The following is an 18,539-nucleotide window of genomic DNA, read 5'->3' on the forward strand; positions in this document are numbered from 1 at the left end:
AGAGGTGGGGTATCAGGGGCAGGGAATCAGTGGCAGGGAATCAGAGGCGGGGAATCAGAGGCGGGGAATCAGAGGCAGGGAATCAGACACGGGGAATCAGATATGGGGAAACAGAGGCGGGGAATCAGAGGCGGGCAAACAGAGGCGGGGAATTAGATATGGGGAATCAGAGGTGGGGAATCAGAGGTGGTGAATCAGAGATGGGGAATCACAGGCGGGGAATCAGAGGCAGGGAATAGAACGTGGGGAATCAGAGGCGGGGAATCAGAGCTGGGGAATCAGAGGCGGGGAATCATAGTTGGGAATCAGATGCGGGGAATCAGATATGGGGAAACAGAGGCGGGGAATCAAAGGCGGGGAAACAGAGGCGGGGAATCAGATATGGGGAATCGGATGCGGGGAATCAGAGGCGGGGAATCAGAGCTGGGGAATCAGAGGCGGGGTATCAGAGTTGGGGCATCAGAGGTGGGGAATTAGATATGGGGAAACAGAGGCGGGGAATCAGAGGTGGGGAAACAGAGGTGGGGAATCAGATATGTGGAATCAGAGGTGGGGAATCAGAGGCAGGGAATCAGATGTGCGGAATCAGAGATGGGGAATCAGAGGCAGGGTATCAGAATCAGAAGCGGGGAATCAGAGGCCGGGAATCAGAGGCCGGGATTCAGATGCCGGGAATAAGAGGCCTGGAATCAGAGGTGGGGAATCAGAGTCCGGGAATCAGAGATGGGGATTCAGAGGCGGGGAATGATATATGGGGAATCAGAGGCGGGGAATCAGAGGTGGGGTAACAGAGGTGGGGAATCAGATATGGGGAATCAGAGGTGTCGAATCAAAGGCGGTGAATCAGAGATGGGGAATCAGAGGCGGGGAATCAGAGGCAGGGAATCAAACACGGGGAATCAGAGGCGGGGAATCAGAGCTGGGGAATCAGAGGTGGGGAATCAGAGTTGGGGAATCAGAGGCGGGGAATCAGATATGGGGAAACAGGGGCGGAGAATCAGAGGCAGGGAAACAGAGGCGGGGAATCAGATATGGGGAATCAGGGGTGGGGAATCAGAGGTTGGGAATCAGAGGCAGGGAATCAGAGACGTGGAAACAGAGGCGGGGATTCAGATATGGGGAATCAGAGGTGGGGAATCAGGGGCGTGGAATCAGAGGCAGGGAATTAGAAGTGGTGAATCAGAGATGGGGAATCAGAGGCAGGGAATCAGAATCAGAAGCGGGGTATCAGAGGCCGGGAAGCAGAGGAAGGTAATCAGAGGCAGGGGATCAAACACGGGGAATCAGAGGCTGGGAATCAGAGCTGGGGAATCACAGGCGGGGAATCAGAGATGGGGAATCAGAGGCGGGGAATCAGAGGCAGGGAATCAGATGCGGGGAATCAGAGGCGGGGAATCAGAGCTGGCGAATCAGAGGCGGGGAATCAGAGGTGGGCAATCAGAGGATGGGAATCAGATATGGGGAATCAGAGGCGGGGAATTAGAGCTGGGGAATCACAGGCGGGGAATCAGAGTTGGGGAATCAGAGGCGGGGAATCAGATATGGGGAAACAGAGGCGGGGAATCAGAGGCGGTGAAACAGAGGCGGGGAATCAGATATGGGGAATCAGAGGTGGGGAATCAGAGGTTGGGAATCAGAGGCAGGGAATCAGAGGCGGGGAATCAGAGGCAGGGAATCAGATGCGGGGAATCAGAGGAGGGGAATCAGAGCTGGGGAATCAGAGGCGGGGTATTAGAGTTGGGGAATCAGAGGCGGGGAATCAGACGCGGGGAATCAGAGGGGGGGAATCATAGCTGGCGAATCAGAGGCGGGGAATCAGAGGTGGGCAATCAGAGGCCGGGAATCAGAGGTGGTGAATCAGAGATGGGGAATCAGAGGCGGGGAATCAGTGGCAGGGAATCAGATATGGGGAATCAGAGGCGTGGAATCAGAGGCAGGGAATCAGACACGGGGAATCAGACACGGGGAATCAGAGGTGGGGAATCAGAGATGGGGAATCAGAGGCGGTGAATCAGAGATGGGGAATCAGAGGCGGGGAATCAGAGGCAGGAAATCAGACACGGGGATTCAGAGGCTGGGAATCAGACGGGGGGAATCAAAGGCGGGGAATCAGAGCTGGGGAATCAGAGGCAGGGAATCAGAGGCGGGGAATCAGATATGGGGAATCAGAGGCTGGGATTCAGAGGCGGGGAATCAGAGGCAGGGAATCAGACACGGGGAATCAGAGGTGGGGAATCAGAGATGGGGAATCAGAGGCGGGGAATCAGAGGCGGGGAATCAGAGCTGGGGAATCAGAGGTGGGGAATCAGAGTTGGGGAATGAGAGGCAGGGAATCGGATGTGCGGAATCAGAGATGGGGAATCAGATGTGGCGAATCAGAGGAATCAGAGATGGGGAATCAGAGGCGGGGAATCAGAGGCAGGAAATCAGACACGGGGATTCAGAGGCTGGGAATCAGACGGGGGGAATCAAAGGCGGGGAATCAGAGCTGGGGAATCAGAGGCAGGGAATCAGAGTTGGGGATTCAGAGACGGGGAATCAGATATGGGGAAACAGAGGCGGGGAATCAGAGGCGGGCAAACAGAGGCGGGGAATTAGATATGGGGAATCAGAGGTGGGAAATCAGAGGTGGTGAATCAGTGATGGGGAATCACAGGCGGGGAATCAGAGGCAGGGAATAGAACGCAGGGAATCAGACGCAGGGAATCAGAGCTGGGGAATCAGAGGCGGGGAATGATAGTTGGGAATCAGAGGCGGGGAATCAGATATGGGGAAACAGAGGCGGGGAATCAGAGGCGGTGAAACAGAGGCGGGGAATCAGATATGGGGAATCGGATGCGGGGAATCAGAGGCGGGGAATCAGAGCAGGGGAATCAGAGGCGGGGAATCAGAGTTGGGGCATCAGAGGTGGGGAATTAGATATAGGGAAACAGAGGCGGGGAATCAGAGGCGGGGAAACAGAGGCGGGGAATCAGATATGGGGAATCAGAGGTGGGGAATCAGAGGCAGGGAATCAGATGTGCGGAATCAGAGATGGGGAATCAGAGGCAGGGAATCAGAATCAGAAGCGGGGAATCAGAGGCCGGGTATCAGAGGCCGGGAATCAGATGCTGGGAATAAGAGGCCGGGAATCAGAGGTGGGGAATCAGAGTCCGGGAATCAGAGATGGGGATTCAGAGGCGGGGAATGAGATATGGAGAATCAGAGGCGGGGAATCAGAGGCCGGGAAACAGAGGTGGGTAATCAGATATGGGGAATCAGAGGTGGCGAATCAAAGGCGGTGAATCAGAGATGGGGAATCAGAGGCGGGGAATCAGAGGCAGGGAATCAGATGCGGGGAATCAGAGGCGGGGAATCAGAGCTGGCGAATCAGAGGCGGGGAATCAGAGGTGGGCAATCAGAGGCGGGGAATCAGATATGGGGAATCAGAGGCGGGGAATCAGAGGCGGGGAAACAGAGGCGGGGAATCAAATATAGGGAATCAGAGGTGGGGAATCAGAGGTTGTGAATCAGAGATGGGGAATCAAGGTGGGGAATCAGAGGCAGGGAATCAGACACGGGGAATCAGAGGCGGGGATTCAGAGCTGGGGAATCAGAGGCGGGGAATCAGAGTTGGGGAATCAGAGGCAGGGAATCAGATATGGGGAATCAGAGGCGGGGAATCAGAGGCGGGGAAACAGAGGCGGGGAATCAGATATGGGGAAAGAGGTGGGGAATCAGGGGCAGGGAATCAGTGGCAGGGAATCAGAGGCGGGGAATCAGAGGCGGGGAATCAGAGGCAGGGAATCAGACACGGGGAATCAGAGGCGGGGAATCAGAGATGGGGAATCAGAGGCGGGGAATCAGAGGCAGGGAATCGGACGCCGGGAATCAGAGTCGGGGTATCAGAGCTGGGGAATCAGAGGCGGGGAATCAGAGTTGGGGAATCAGAGGCGGGGAATCAGATATGGGGAAATAGAGGCGGGGAATCAGATATGGGGAATCAGAGGTGTGGAATCAGAGGTTGGGAATCAGAGGAAGGGAATCAGAGTCGGGGAAACAGAGGCGGGGAATCAGATATGTGGAATCAGAGGTGGCGAATCAAAGGCGGTGAAACAGAGATGGAGAATCAGGGCAGGGAATCAGAGGCAGGGAATCAAACACGGGGAATCAGAGCTGGGGAATCAGAGGCGGGGAATCAGCGTTGGGAATCAGAGGCGGGGAATCAGAGGCGGGGAAACAGAGGCGGGGAATCAGATATGGGGAATCAGAGGTGGGGAATCAGAGGTTGGGAATCAGAGGCAGGGAATCAGAGGCGGGGAATCAGAGGCGGGGAATCAGAGGAAGGGAATCAGATGTGCGGAATCGGAGATGGGGAATCAGAGCCAGGGAATCAGAGGCGGGGAATCAGAGGCGGGGAATCAGAGGCCGGGAATCAGATATGGGGAAACTGAGGCGGGGAATCCGAGGCAGGAAAACAGAGGCGGGGAATCAGATATGGGGAATCAGAGGTGGGGAATCAGAGGTTGGGAATCAGAGGCAGGGAATCAGAGGCTTGGAATCAGATGCAGGGAATCAGATGCGGGGAATCAGAGGCGGGGAATCAGAGGCAGGGTATCAGACGCGTGGATTCAGAGGTGGGCAATCAGAGGCGGGGAATCAGATATGGGGAATCAGAGGCGGGGAAACAGAGGCGGGGAATCAGATATGGGGAATCAGAGGTGGGGAATCAGAGGCAGGGAATCAGATGTGCGGAATCAGAGATGGGGAATCAGAGGCAGGGAAACAGAATCAGAAGCAGGGAATCAGAGGCCGGGAATCAGAGGCCGGAATCAGATGCTGGGAATCAGAGGCCTGGAATCAGAGGTGGGGAATCAGAGGCAGGGAATCAGATGCGGGGAATCAGAGGCGGGGAATCAGAGCTGGGGAATCAGAGGAAGGTATTAGAGTTGGGGAATTAGAGGCGGGGAATCAGATATGGGGAAACAGAGGTAGGGAATCAGAGGCGGGAAAACAGAGGCAGGGAATCAGATATGGGGAATCAGAGGCGGGGAATCAGAGGTGGGGAATCATAGGCATGGAATCGGATGTGCGGAATCAGAGATTGGGAATCAGAGGCCGGGAATCAGAGGTGGTGAATCAGAGATGGGGAATCAGAGGCGGGGAATCAGAGGCAGGGTATCAGACGCGGGGAATCAGAGGTGGGGAATCAGAGGCGGGGAATCAGATATGGGGAATCAGAGGCGGGGAAACAGAGGCGGGGAAACAGAGGCGGGGAATCAGATATGGGGAATCAGAGGTGGGGCATCAGAGGTTGTGAATCACAGATGGGGAATCAGAGGCGGGGAATCAGAGGCAGGGAATCAGACGCGGGGAATCAGAGGCGGGGATTCAGAGCTGGGGAATCAGAAGCGGGGAATCAGAGTTGGGGAATCAGAGGCGGGGAATCAGATATGTGGAATCAGAGGTGGCGAATCAAAGGCGGTGAAACAGAGATGGAGAATCAGGGCAGGGAATCAGAGGCAGGGAATCAAACACGGGGAATCAGAGCTGGGGAATCAGAGGCGGGGAATCAGAGTTGGGAATCAGAGGCGGGGAATCAGAGGCGGGGAAACAGAGGCGGGGAATCAGATATGGGGAATCAGAGGTGGGGAATCAGAGGTTGGGAATCAGAGGCAGGGAATCAGAGGCGGGGAATCAGAGGAAGGGAATCAGTTGTGCGGAATCGGAGATGGGGAATCAGAGCCAGGGAATCAGAGGCGGGGAATCAGAGGCGGGGAATCAGAGGCCGGGAATCAGATATGGGGAAACTGAGGCGGGGAATCCGAGGCGGGGAAACAGAGGCGGGGAATCAGATATGGGGAATCAGAGGTGGGGAATCAGAGGTTGGGAATCAGAGGCAGGGAATCAGAGGCTTGGAATCAGATGCAGGGAATCAGATGCGGGGAATCAGAGGCGGGGAATCAGAGCTGGGGAATCAGAGGTGGGGAATCAGATTTGGGGAATCAGAGGTGGGGACTTAGATATTGGGAAACAGAGGCGGGGAATCAGAGGCGGGGAAACAGAGGCGGGGAATCAGATATGGGGAATCAGAGGTGGGGAATCAGAGGCAGGGAATCAGATGTGCGGAATCAGAGATGGGGAATCAGAGGCAGGGAAACAGAATCAGAAGCAGGGAATCAGAGGCCGGGAATCAGAGGCCGGAATCAGATGCTGGGAATCAGAGGCCTGGAATCAGAGGCGGGGAATCAGAGGCAGGGAATCAGATGCGGGGAATCAGAGGCGGGGAATCAGAGCTGGGGAATCAGAGGCGGGTATTAGAGTTGGGGAATTAGAGGCGGGGAATCAGATATGGGGAAACAGAGGTAGGGAATCAGAGGCGGGGAAACAGAGGCAGGGAATCAGATATGGGGAATCAGAGGCGGGGAATCAGAGGTGGGGTATCATAGGCATGGAATCGGATGTGCGGAATCAGAGATTGGGAATCAGAGGCCGGGAATCAGAGGTGGTGAATCAGAGATGGGCTATCAGAGGCGTGGAATCAGAGGCAGGGTATCAGACGCGGGGAATCAGAGGTGTGCAATCAGAGGCGGGGAATCAGATATGGGGAATCAGAGGCGGGGAAACAGAGGCGGGGAAACAGAGGCGGGGAATCAGATATGGGGAATCAGAGGTGGGGCATCAGAGGTTGTGAATCACAGATGGGGAATCAGAGGCGGGGAATCAGAGGCAGGGAATCAGACGCGGGGAATCAGAGGCGGGGATTCAGAGCTGTGGAATCAGAAGCGGGGAATCAGAGTTGGGGAATCAGAGGCGGGGAATTAGATATGGGGAATCAGAGGCAGGGAATCAGAGGCGGGGAATCAGAGGCAGGGAATCAGACGCGGGGAATCTGAGGCGGGGAATCAGAGCTGGGGAATCAGAGGTGGGGAATCAGAGTTGGGGAATCAGAGGCAGGGAATTGGATGTGCGGAATCAGAGATGGGGAATCAGAGGTGGGGAATCAGAGGCGGTGAATCAGAGATGGGGAATCAGAGGCGGGGAATCAGAGGCAGGAAATCAGACACGGGGATTCAGAGGCTGGGAATCAGACGGGGGGAATCAAAGGCGGGGAATCAGAGCTGGGGAATCTGAGGCAGGGAATCAGAGTTGGGGATTCAGAGGCGGGGAATCAGATATGGGGAAACAGAGGCGGGGAATCAGAGGCGGGCAAACAGAGGCGGGGAATTAGATATGGGGAATCAAAGGTAGGGAATCAGAGGTGGTGAATCAGTGATGGGGAATCACAGGCGGGGAATCAGAGGAAGGGAATAGAACGCGGGGAATCAGAGGCAGGGAATCAGAGCTGGGGAATCAGAGGCGGGGAATCATAGTTGGGAATCAGAGGCGGGAATCAGATATGGGGAAACAGAGGTGGGGAATCAGAGGCGGGGAAACAGAGGCGGGGAATCAGATATGGGGGATCGGATGAAGGGAATCAGAGTCGGGGAATCAGAGCTGGGGAATCAGAGGTGGGGAATCAGAGTTGGGGCATCAGAGGTGGGGAATTAGATATAGGGAAACAGAGGCGGGGAATCAGAGGTGGGGAAACAGAGGCGGGGAATCAGATATGGGGAATCAGAGGTGGGGAATCAGAGGCAGGGAATCAGATGTGCGGAATCAGAGATGGGGAATCAGAGGCAGGGAATCAGAATCAGAAGCGGGGAATCAGAGGCCGGGAATCAGAGGCCGGGAATCAGATGCTGGAAATAAGAGGCCGGGAATCAGAGGAGGGGAATCAGAGTCCGGGAATCAGAGATGGGGATTCAGAGGCGGGGAATCAGATATGGAGAATCAGAGATGGGGAATCAGATGCGGGGAATCAGAGGCAGGGAATCGGACGCCGGGAATCAGAGGCGGGGATTCAGAGCTGGGGAATCAGAGGTGGGGAATCAGAGTTGGGGAATCAGAGGCTGGGAATCAGATATGGGGAAATAGAGGCGGGGAATGAGATATGGGGAATCAGAGGTGTGGAATCAGAGGTTGGGAATCAGAGGCAGGGAATCAGAGGCGGGGAAACAGAGGCGGGGAATCAGATATGGGGAATCAGAGGTGGCGAATCAAAGGCGGTGAAACAGAGATGGGGAATCAGGGCAGGGAATCAGAGGCAGGGAATCAGAGCTGGGGAAACAGAGGCGGGGAATCAGATATGGGAAATCAGAGGTGGGGAATCAGGGGCGGGGAATCAGTGGCAGGGAATCAGAGCTGGGGAATCAGAGGTGGGGAATCAGAGCTGGGGAAACAGAGGCGGGGAATCAGATATGGGGAATCAGAGGTGGGGAATCAGGGGCGGGGAATCAGTGGCAGGGAATCAGAGGCCGGGAATAAAAGGCGGGGAATCAGAGCTGGGGAATCAGAGGCGGGGAATAAGAGTTGGGGAATCAGAGGAGGGGAATCAGATATGGGGAAACAGAGGCCGGGAATCAGAGGCAGGGTAACAGAGGCGGGGAATCAGATATGGGGAATCAGAGGTGGGGAATTAGAGGTTGCGAATCAGAGGCGGGGAAACAGAGGCGGGGAATCAAATATAGGGAATCAGAGGTGGGGAATCAGAGGTTGTGAATCAGAGATGGGGAATCAAGGCGGGGAATCAGAGGCAGGGAATCAGACGCGGGGAATCAGAGGCGGGGATTCAGAGCTGGGGAATCAGAGGCGGTGAATCAGAGTTGGGGAATCAGAGGCAGGGAATCAGATATGGGGAATCAGAGGCGGGGAATCAGAGGCGGGGAAACAGAGGCGGGGAATCAGATATGGGGAATCAGAATTGGGGAATCAGGGGCAGGGAATCAGTGGCAGGGAATCAGAGGCGGGGAATCAGAGGCGGGGAATCAGAGGCAGGGAATCAGACACGGGGAATCGGAGGCGGGGAATCAGAGATGGGGAATCAGAGGCGGGGAATCAGAGGCAGGGAATCGGACTCCGGGAATCAGAGTCGGGGAATCAGAGCTGGGGAATCAGAGGCGGGGAATCAGAGTTGGGGAATCAGAGGCGGGGAATCAGATATGGGGAAATAGAGGCGGGGAATCAGATATGGGGAATCAGAGGTGTGGAATCAGAGGTTGGGAATCAGAGGCAGGGAATCAGAGTCGGGGAATCAGATATGGGGAATCAGAGGTGGCGAATCAAAGGCGGTGAAACAGTGATGGGGAATCAGGGCAGGGAATCAGAGGCAGTGAATCAAACACGGGGAATCAGAGCTGGGGAATCAGAGGCGGGGAATCAGAGTTGGGAATCAGAGGCGGGGAATCAGAGGCGGGGAAACAGAGGCGGGGAATCAGATATGGGGAATCAGAGGTGGGGAATCCGAGGTTGGGAATCAGAGGCAGGGAATCAGAGGCGGGGAATCAGAGGCGGGGAATCAGAGGAAGGGAATCAGATGTGCGGAATCGGAGATGGGGAATCAGAGGCAGGGAATCAGAGGCGGGGAATCAGAGGCGGGGAATCAGAGGCCGGGAATCAGATATGGGGAAACAGAGGCGGGGAATCCGAGGCGGGGAAACAGAGGCGGGGAATCAGATATGGGGAATCAGAGGTGGGGAATCAGAGGTTGGGAATCAGAGGCAGGGAATCAGAGGCTTGGAATCAGATGCAGGGAATCAGATGCGGGGAATCAGAGGCGGGGAATCAGAGCTGGGGAATCAGAGGTGGGGAATCAGATTTGGGGAATCAGAGGCGGGGACTTAGATATTGGGAAACAGAGGCGGGGAATCAGAGGCGGGGAAACCCAGGCGGGGAATCAGATATGGGGAATCAGAGGTGGGGAATCAGAGGCAAGGAATCAGATGTGCGGAATCAGAGATGGGGAATCAGAGGCAGGGAATCAGAATCAGAAGCAGGGAATCAGAGGCCGGGAATCAGAGGCCGGAATCAGATGCTGGGAATCAGAGGCCTGGAATCAGAGGCGGGGAATCAGAGGCAGGGAATCAGATGCGGGGAATCAGAGGCGGGGAATCAGAGCTGGGGAATCAGAGGCGGGGTATTAGAGTTGGGGAATCAGAGGCGGGGAATCAGATATGGGGAAACAGAGGTGGGGAATCAGAGGCGGGGAAACAGAGGCAGGGAATCAGATATGGGGAATCAGAGGTGGGGAATCAGAGATGGGGAATCAGAGGCGGTGAATCAGAGATGGGGAATCAGAGGCGGGGAATCAGAGGCAGGAAATCAGACACGGGGATTCAGAGGCTGGGAATCAGACGGGGGGAATCAAAGGCGGGGAATCAGAGCTGGGGAATCAGAGGCAGGGAATCAGAGGCGTGGAATCAGATATGGGGAATCAGGGGCTGGGATTCATAGGCGGGGAATCAGAGGCAGGGAATCAGACACGGGAATCAGAGGTGGGGAATCAGAGATGGGGAATCAGAGGTGGGGAATCAGAGGCAGGGAATCAGACCCGGGGAATCTGAGGCGGGGAATCAGAGCTGGGGAATCAGTGGTGGGGAATCAGAGTTGGGGAATCAGAGGCAGGGAATCGGATGTGCGGAATCAGAGATGGGGAATCAGATGTGGGGAATCAGAGGAATCAGAGATGGGGAATCAGAGGCGGGGAATCAGAGGCAGGAAATCAGACACGGGGATTCAGAGGCTGGGAATCAGACGGGGGGAATCAAAGGCGGGGAATCAGAGCTGGGGAATCAGAGGCAGGGAATCAGAGTTGGGGATTCAGAGACGGGGAATCAGATATGGGGAACCAGAGGCGGGGAATCAGAGGCGGGCAAACAGAGGCCGGGAATTAGATATGGGGAATCAGAGGTGGGGAATCAGAGGCGGTGAATCAGTGATGGGGAATCACAGGCGGGGAATCAGAGTCAGGGAATAGAACGCAGGGAATCAGACGCAGGGAATCTGAGCTGGGGAATCAGAGGCGGGGAATCATAGTTGGGAATCAGAGGCGGGGAATCAGATATGGGGAAACAGAGGCGGGGAATCAGAGGCGGGGAAACTGAGGCGGGGAATCAGATATGAGGAATCAGAGGTGGGGAATCAGAGGCAGGGATTCAGATGTGCTGAATCAGAGATGGGGAATCAGAGGCAGGGAATCAGAATCAGAAGCGGGGAATCAGAGGCCGGGAATCAGAGGCCGGGAATCAGATGCTGGGAATAAGAGGCAGGGAATCAGAGGTGGGGAATCAGAGTCCGGGTATCAGAGATGGGGATTCAGAGGCGGCGAATGAGATATGGAGAATCAGAGGCGGGGAATCAGAGGCCGGGAAACAGAGGTGGGGAATCAGATATGGGGAATCAGAGGTGGCGAATCAAAGGCGGTGAATCAGAGATGGGGAATCAGAGGCGGGGAATCAGAGGCAGGGAATCAGATGCGGGGAATCGGAGGCGGGGAATCAGAGCTGGCGAATCAGAGGCGGGGAATCAGAGGTGGGCAATCAGAGGCGGGGAATCAGATATGGGGAATCAGAGGCGGGGAATCAGAGGCGGGGAAACAGAGGCGGGGAATCAAATATAGGGAATCAGAGGTGGGGAATCAGAGGTTGTGAATCAGAGATGGGGAATCAAGGCGGGGAATCAGAGGCAGGGAATCAGACAAGGGGAATCAGAGGCGGGGATTCAGAGCTGGGGAATCAGAGGCGGGGAATCAGAGTTGGGGAATCAGAGGCAGGGAATCAGATATGGGGAATCAGAGGCGGGGAATCAGAGGCGGGGCAACAGAGGCGGGGAATCAGATATGGGGAATCAGAGGTGGGGAATCAGGGGCAGGGATTCAGTGTCAGGGAATCAGAGGCGGGGAATCAGAGGCGGGGAATCAGAGGCAGGGAATCAGACACGGGGAATCAGAGGCGGGGAATCAGAGATGGGGAATCAGAGGCGGGGAATCAGAGGCAGGGAATCGGACGCCGGGAATCAGAGTCGGGGAATCAGAGCTGGGGAATCAGAGGCGGGGAATCAGAGTTGGGGAATCAGAGGCGGGGATTCAGATATGGGGAAATAGAGGCGGGGAATCAGATATGGGGAATCAGAGGTGTGGAATCAGAGGTTGGGAATCAGAGGAAGGGAATCAGAGTCGGGGAAACAGAGGCGGGGAATCAGATATGTGGAATCAGAGGTGGCGAATCAAAGGCGGTGAAACAGAGATGGGGAATCAGGGCAGGGAATCAGAGGCAGGGAATCAAACACGGGGGATCAGAGCTGGGGAATCAGAGGCGGGGAATCAGAGTTGGGAATCAGAGGCGGGGAATCAGAGGCGGGGAAACAGAGGCGGGGAATCAGATATGGGGAATCAGAGGTGGGGAATCAGAGGTTGGGAATCAGAGGCAGGGAATCGGAGATGGGGAATCAGAGGCAGGGAATCAGAGGCGGGGAATCAGAGGCGGGGAATCATAGGCCGGGAATCAGATATGGGGAAACTGAGGCGGGGAATCCGAGGCGGGGAAACAGAGGCGGGGAATCAGATATGGGGAATCAGAGGTGGGGAATCAGAGGTTGGGAATCAGAGGCAGGGAATCAGAATCTTGGAATCAGATGCAGGGAATCAGATGCGGGGAATCAGAGGCGGGGAATCAGAGCTGGGGAATCAGAGGTGGGGAATCAGATTTGGGGAATCAGAGGTGGGGACTTAGATATTGGGAAACAGAGGCGGGGAATCAGAGGCGGGGAAACAGAGGCGGGGAATCAGATATGGGGAATCAGAGGTGGGGAATCAGAGGCAGGGAATCAGATGTGCGGAATCAGAGATGGGGAATCAGAGGCAGGGAATCAGAATCAGAAGCAGGGAATCAGAGGCCGGGAATCAGAGGCCGGAATCAGATGATGGGAATCAGAGGCCTGGAATCAGAGGCGGGGAATCAGAGGCAGGGAATCAGATGCGGGGAATCAGAGCTGGGGAATCAGAGGCGGGGTATTAGAGTTGGGGAATCAGAAGCGCGGATTCAGATATGGGGAAACAGAGGTAGGGAATCAGAGGCGGGGAAACAGAGGCAGGGAATCAGATATGGGGAATCAGAGGCGGGGAATCAGAGGTGGGGAATCATAGGCAGGGAATCGGATGTGCGGAATCAGAGATGGGGAATCAGAGGCCGGGAATCAGAGGTGGTGAATCAGAGATGGGGAATCAGAGGCGGGGAATCAGAGGCAGGGTATCAGACGCGGGGAATCAGAGGTGGGCAATCAGAGGCGGGGAATCAGATATGGGGAATCAGAGGCGGGGAATCAGAGGCGGGGAAACAAAGGCGGGGAATCAGATATGGGGAATCAGAGGTGGGGCATCAGAGGTTGTGAATCACAGATTGGGAATCAGAGGCGGGGAATCAGAGGCAGGGAATCAGACGCGGGGAATCAGAGGCGGGGATTCAGAGCTGGGGAATCAGAAGCGGGGAATCAGAGTTGGGGAATCAGAGGCGGGGAATCAGATATGGGGAATCAGAGGCAGGGAATCAGAGGCGGGGAATCAGAGGCAGGGAATCAGACGCAGGGAATCTGAGGCGGGGAATCAGAGCTGGGGAATCAGAGGTGGGGAATCAGAGTTGGGGAATCAGAGGCAGGGAATTGGATGTGCGGAATCAGAGATGGGGAATCAGAGGTGGGATAATCAGAGGCGGTGAATCAGAGATGGGGAATCAGAGGCGGGGAATCAGAGGCAGGAAATCAGACACGGGGATTCAGAGGCTGGGAATCAGACGGGGGGAATCAAAGGCGGGGAATCAGAGCTGGGGAATCTGAGGCAGGGAATCAGAGTTGGGGATTCAGAGGCGGGGAATCAGATATGGGGAAACAGAGGCGGGGAATCAGAGGCGGGCAAACAGAGGCGGGGAATTAGATATGGGGAATCAGAGGTAGGGAATCAGAGGTGGTGAATCAGTGATGGGGAATCACAGGCGGGGAATCAGAGGCAGGGAATAGAATGCGGGGAATCAGAGGCAGGGAATCAGAGCTGGGGAATCAGAGGCGGGGAATCATAGTTGGGAATCAGAGGCGGGAATCAGATATGGGGAAACAGAGGCGGGGAATCAGAGGCGGGGAAACAGAGGCGGGGAATCAGATATGGGGAATCGGATGCAGGGAATCAGAGGCGGGGAATCAGAGCTGGGGAATCAGAGGCGGGGAATCAGAGTTGGGGCATCAGAGGTGGGGAATTAGATATAGGGAAACAGAGGCGGGGAATCAGAGGCGGGGAAACAGAGGCGGGGAATCAGATATGGGGAATCAGAGGAGGGGAATCAGAGGCAGGGAATCAGATGTGCGGAATCAGAGATGGGGAATCAGAGGCAGGGAATCAGAAGCGGGGAATCAGAGGCCGGGAATCAGAGGCCGGGAATCAGATGCTGGGAATAAGAGGCCGGGAATAAGAGGAGGGGAATCAGAGTCCGGGAATCAGAGATGGGGATTCAGAGGCGGGAAATGAGATATGGAGAATCAGAGGCGGGGAATCAGAGGCGGGGAAACAGAGGTGGGGAATCAGATATGGGGAATCAGAGGTGGCGAATCAAAGGCGGTGAATCAGAGATGGGGAATCAGAGGCGGGGAATCAGAGGCAGGGAATCAGATGCGGGGAATCAGAGGCGGGGAATCAGAGCTGGCGATTCAGAGGCTGGGAATCAGAGGTGGGCAATCAGAGGCGGGGAATCAGATATGGGGAATCAGAGGCGGGGAATCAGAGGCGGGGAAACAGAGGCGGGGAATCAAATATAGGGAATCAGAGGTGGGGAATCAGAGGTTGTGAATCAGAGATGGGGAATCAAGGCGGGGAATCAGAGGCAGGGAATCAGACGCGGGGAATCAGAGGCGGGGATTCAGAGCTGGGGAATCTGAGGCGGGGAATCAGAGTTGGGGAATCAGAGGCAGGGAATCAGATATGGGGAATCAGAGGCGGGGAATCAGAGGCCGGGAATCAGATATGGGGAAACAGAGGCGGGGAATCCGAGGCGGGGAAACAGAGGCGGGGAATCAGATATGGGGAATCAGAGGTGGGGAATCAGAGGTTGGGAATCAGAGGCAGGGAATCAGAGGCTTGGAATCAGATGCAGGGTATCAGATGCGGGGAATCAGAGGCGGGGAATCAGAGCTGGGGAATCAGAGGTGGGGAATCAGATGTGCGGAATCAGAGATGGGGAATCAGAGGCAGGGAATCAGAATCAGAAGCGGGGAATCAGAGGCCGGGAATCAGAGGCCGGGAATCAGATGCTGGGAATAAGAGGCCGGGAATCAGAGGAGGGGAATCAGAGTCCGGGAATCAGAGATGGGGATTCAGAGGCGGGGAATCAGATATGGAGAATCGGAGATGGGGAATCAGAGGCGGGGAATCAGAGGCAGGGAATCGGACGCCGGGAATCAGAGGCGGGGAATCAGAGCTGGGGAATCAGAGGTGGGGAATCAGAGTTGGGGAATCAGAGGCGGGGAATCAGATATGGGGAAATAGAGGCGGGGAATCAGATATGGGGAATCAGAGGTGTGGAATCAGAGGTTGGGAATCAGAGGCAGGGAATCAGAGGCGGGGAAACAGAGGCGGGGAATCAGATATGGGGAATCTGAGGTGGCGAATCAAAGGCGGTGAAACAGAGATGGGGAATCAGGGCAGGGAATCAGAGGCAGGGAATCAGAGCTGGGGAAACAGAGGCGGGGAATCAGATATGGGAAATCAGAGGTGGGGAATCAGGGGCGGGGAATCAGTGGCAGGGAATCAGAGCTGGGGAATCAGAGGTGGGGAATCAGAGCTGGGGAAACAGAGGCGGGGAATCAGATATGGGGAATCAGAGGTGGGGAATCAGGGGCGGGGTATCAGACGCGGGGAATCAGACGCGGGGAATCAGAGGTGGGCAATCAGAGGCGGGGAATCAGATATGGGGAATCAGAGGCGGGGAAACAGAGGCGGGGAAACAAGGCGGGGAATCAGATATGGGGAATCAGAGGTGGGGCATCAGAGGTTGTGAATCACAGATGGGGAATCAGAGGCGGGGAATCAGAGGCAGGGAATCAGATGCGGGGAATCAGAGGCGGGGATTCAGAGCTGGGGAATCAGAAGCGGGGAATCAGAGTTGGGGAATCAGAGGCGGGGAATCAGATATGGGGAATCAGAGGCAGGGAATCAGAGGCGGGGAATCAGAGGCAGGGAATCAGACGCGGGGAATCTGAGGCGGGGAATCAGAGCTGGGGAATCAGAGGTGGGGAATCAGTGTTGGGGAATCAGAGGCAGGGAATTGGATGTGCGGAATCAGAGATGGGGAATCAGAGGTGGGGAATCAGAGGCGGTGAATCAGAGATGGGGAATCAGAGGCGTGGAATCAGAGGCAGGAAATCAGACACGGGGATTCAGAGGCTGGGAATCAGACGGGGGGAATCAAAGGCGGGGAATCAGAGCTGGGGAATCTGAGGCAGGGAATCAGAGTTGGGGATTCAGAGGCGGGGAATCAGATATGGGGAAACAGAGGCGGGGAATCAGAGGCGGGCAAACAGAGGCGGGGAATTAGATATGGGGAATCAAAGGTAGGGAATCAGAGGTGGTGAATCAGTGATGGGGAATCACAGGCAAGGAATCAGAGGCAGGGAATCAGAGCTGGGGAATCAGAGGCGGGGAATCATAGTTGGGTATCAGAGGCGGGAATCAGATATGGGGAAACAGAGGTGGGGAATCAGAGGCGGGGAAACAGAGGCGGGGAATCAGATATGGGGAATCGGATGCAGGGAATCAGAGGCGGGGAATCAGAGCTGGGGAATCAGAGGCGGGGAATCAGAGTTGGGGCATCAGAGGTGGGGAATTAGATATAGGGAAACAGAGGCAGGGAATCAGAGGTGGGGAAACAGAGGCGGGGAATCAGATATGGGGAATCAGAGGTGGGGAATCAGAGGCAGGGAATCAGATGTGCGGAATCAGAGATGGGGAATCAGAGGCAGGGAATCAGAATCAGAAGCGGGGAATCAGAGGCCGGGAATCAGAGGCCGGGAATCAGATGCTGGGAATAAGAGGCCGGGAATCAGAGGAGGGGAATCAGAGTCCGGGAATCAGAGATGGGGATTCAGAGGCGGGGAATCAGATATGGAGAATCAGAGATGGGGAATCAGATGCGGGGAATCAGAGGCAGGGAATCGGACGCCGGGAATCAGAGGCGGGGAATCAGAGCTGGGGAATCAGAGGTGGGGAATCAGAGTTGGGGAATCAGAGGCTGGGAATCAGATATGGGGAAATAGAAGCGGGGAATCAGATATGGGGAATCAGAGGTGTGGAATCAGAGGTTGGGAATCAGAGGCAGGGAATCAGAGGCGGGGAAACAGAGGCGGGGAATCAGATATGGGGAATCAGAGGTGGCGAATCAAAGGCGGTGAAACAGAGATGGGGAATCAGGGCAGGGAATCAGAGGCAGGGAATCAGAGCTGGGGAAACAGAGGCGGGGTATCAGATATGGGAAATCAGAGGTGGGGAATCAGGGGCGGGGAATCAGTGGCAGGGAATCAGAGCTGGGGAATCAAAGGTGGGGAATCAGAGCTGGGGAAACAGAGGCGGGGAATCAGATATGGGGAATCAGAGGTGGGGAATCAGGGGCGGGGAATCAGTGGCAGGGAATCAGAGGCCGGGAATAAAAGGCGGGGAATCAGAGCTGGGGAATCAGAGGCGGGGAATCAGAGTTGGGGAATCAGAGGAGGGGAATCAGATATGGGGAAACAGAGGCCGGGAATCAGAGGCAGGGTAACAGAGGCGGGGAATCAGATATGGGGAATCAGAGGTGGGGAATTAGAGGTTGCGAATCAGAGGCGGGGAAACAGAGGCGGGGAATCAAATATAGGGAATCAGAGGTGGGGAATCAGAGGTTGTGAATCAGTGATGGGGAATCAAGGCGGGGAATCAGAGGCAGGGAATCAGACGCGGGGAATCAGAGGCGGGGATTCAGAGCTGGGGAATCAGAGGCGGTGAATCAGAGTTGGGGAATCAGAGGCAGGGAATCAGATATGGGGAATCAGAGGCGGGGAATCAGAGGCGGGGAAACAGAGGCAGGGAATCAGATATGGGGAATAAGAATTGGGGAATCGGGGGCAGGGAATCAGTGGCAGGGAATCAGAGGCGGGGAATCAGAGGCGGGGAATCAGAGGCAGGGAATCAGACACGGGGAATCGGAGGCGGGGAATCAGAGATGGGGAATCAGAGGCGGGGAATCAGAGGCAGGGAATCGGACTCCGGGAATCAGAGTCGGGGAATCAGAGCTGGGGAATCAGAGGCGGGGAATCAGAGTTGGGGAATCAGAGGCGGGGAATCAGATATGGGGAAATAGAGGCGGGGAATCAGATATGGGGAATCAGTGGTGTGGAATCAGAGGTTGGGAATCAGAGGCAGGGAATCAGAGTCGGGGAATCAGATATGGGGAATCAGAGGTGGCGAATCAAAGGCGGTGAAACAGAGATGGGGAATCAGGGCAGGGAATCAGAGGCAGGGAATCAAACACGGGGAATCAGAGCTGGGGAATCAGAGGCGGGGAATCAGAGTTGGGAATCAGAGGCAGGGAATCAGAGGCGGGGAAACAGAGGCGGGGAATCAGATATGGGGAATCAGAGGTGGGGAATCCGAGGTTGGGAATCAGAGGCAGGGA

The sequence above is a fragment of the Narcine bancroftii genome, chromosome 6 (genome assembly GCF_036971445.1).
Source record: "Narcine bancroftii isolate sNarBan1 chromosome 6, sNarBan1.hap1, whole genome shotgun sequence".
Lineage (NCBI taxonomy): Eukaryota > Metazoa > Chordata > Chondrichthyes > Torpediniformes > Narcinidae > Narcine > Narcine bancroftii.